Raw genomic sequence first — 2,500 nt, 5'->3', positions numbered from 1 at the left:
ATTTTTTCTATAAATTTCCCGTGTGATTGTTTGCGAGCTTTTGTAGAATCTTTCCGAAACTGGAGAATACATATTTTACTTCAGTATGGACCAAATGTTCGCCTTTAAAGCTGTGCCATTTCCCCGCCCCATAAATACAAAATATGTCCGTCGTTTTCGCGTGTTGTTTAGATGAGTCTGCTTTAAATGGCAAACGGCGGCTGTATGAAAGCGCCCTTTTTGACGAGCACTTTTTAGAATTCCGTGGAAATTCATTAATTTTCATAACAATAGCAAAATGTAAACACAATTTTCATCCAGGAAGAAGTTGGGAACTGTAATTAAAACTCCATTATTCAGGTCATAGCTTCTGTGGCTATTCAAGGATTTCAATAATGATATAACTTATATATAATAATTCATACTTTTGGGATTGTGTCCATATAAAGTTTCATAGGTATCGTACAATAATCTTTCATGAAAGCTTTAATTATTTGATTGGAATAATAAATTCCATCTTATATGCTTAAACAGTAATTATTAAGAATAAATAATATGGAACAATCAACCATAGTTATATTTGATATATCTTTTATTAAAATGAGGAGCTCGTGGTAACAATATTTCCCATAAACAATATTTTAGATAATTTCCCATATACTGTATATTGTTAAGATCGCCAAACTACTGGAAGTTATAGCTGTCGCATTCACTGTTACTGTCTAAGTAAATTTTTTTATGTCTCTATAGATTAGATCATCCAGTCTGTCAAAACCTCATATTCACGAGATAAGAAGGCTTGTAACTTTTCATGTCAAACGTCCAATCCTTTGAATTTTCATGTGTGCATGTTTGTGTTTATGTGTGCAGTCACACACATACACACACGCATATATATATATATATATATATATATATATATATATATACATATATATATAATTACGTAAACTCCCGATATCCAAACTCACCTTATTTTTACATAAATCTGTCATACTTGAAAAATACCCGAGCTCTGAGAATATTACGCAATTCCCAGCCGGCAATATTTATGAACACTGAATATCCAAAGGTCCCTTATGTTACTCAAAACCGAACTAGGTTATTATTTATGTGAACTATTCAAAAACCAACCTCTTACTTTGATTCTTAGTCAAGGAATACGAGCAAAGCACTGAGAAAAGATATTGGTGATTTAAATAATACATACTTTACAAAAATGAATATATTCTATAAAAATTTAACAGCAATTCACAAGAATTAACACCGAAAAAATAAATCACTCAAAATATTAAATCTGAACTAAACCTTAGACTAAGACAAAAGAAAGACACTTGGAACAATTATACAATGGCTTGTTCCACTGGAAATTGATTTATAAAAATATTTAATTTTTACAAATAAAGAGAACAGTTAATACTATCAAACTCTAATGAACATACAATAATGAAATTTACATATATATAACTGTTATAGTTACGTCTTTTGGTTCACACAAGGTTACAGAGCTGTTAGGCAAAAATTTTGATACACTTCACTGTTTGAGCTAAATCTCACAGGGCCAGTTACAAAAGTTTATGTTAAAATGTACTTACATTAACACACTACACTTGAATTAACATCCAATAATTTCACCAACGTTTGAACAACTATATACACAATATATGTTGGGTAGAGAGAGGGCAGGCGGACGTTGGCTCTTTCAATGGGATAGGTTTGTCTCGTCTCCTGCTTATGCTTGACTATGTCCTATATATATTGACTAAATTCATCTAGAATTTTCTAGTAAATCATTCTCGTAGCGGAGGGCCATGGCTCTTAGTAATTTGAAAAACAGGTACTAACCTTGCTTGCCAGGCAACTCTCTTCCAGCTAACTCTGAACACCGACATTTCGTAACAATTAAAAACAAGTAAATCTAATTCATGATCATACGTCGTGTGTGTCATACAGCATACCTTAACGAGTTTACATAAGACTTCGTAACCAAACTACATTAAATAAAATGTTAATTCTTAAAAATAGCGTAAATTTAGATATACTGAATTGAATGAAAATACAATTACACGAATAACGAAAGTCTTAGGTGATTTACATACATTACTTAATCCTACAAGAGGGGAACTCACCTTAAGAGCTGGCTATACATCTCTTTAATACACAAATGAAAAACATGAATAAAATATTTACTCTTATGTTAGACCATCTTCGTAAGTAAGTGTGTATATATATATATATATATATATATATATATATATATATATATATATATATATATATATATATATATATTTATATATATATATAATATATATATATATATATATATATATATATATATATATATATATATATATATATATATGTAAAAATATATAAATATATATACATACATATAGATATACATATATATATATACATATATATATATATATATATATATATATATATATATATATATACATATATATATGTGTGTGTGTATATATATACATATATATATATATATATATATATATAT

The sequence above is a fragment of the Palaemon carinicauda genome, chromosome 1, assembly GCF_036898095.1.
Source record: "Palaemon carinicauda isolate YSFRI2023 chromosome 1, ASM3689809v2, whole genome shotgun sequence".
Lineage (NCBI taxonomy): Eukaryota > Metazoa > Arthropoda > Malacostraca > Decapoda > Palaemonidae > Palaemon > Palaemon carinicauda.
Note: the sequence above shows the minus strand (reverse complement) of the source record.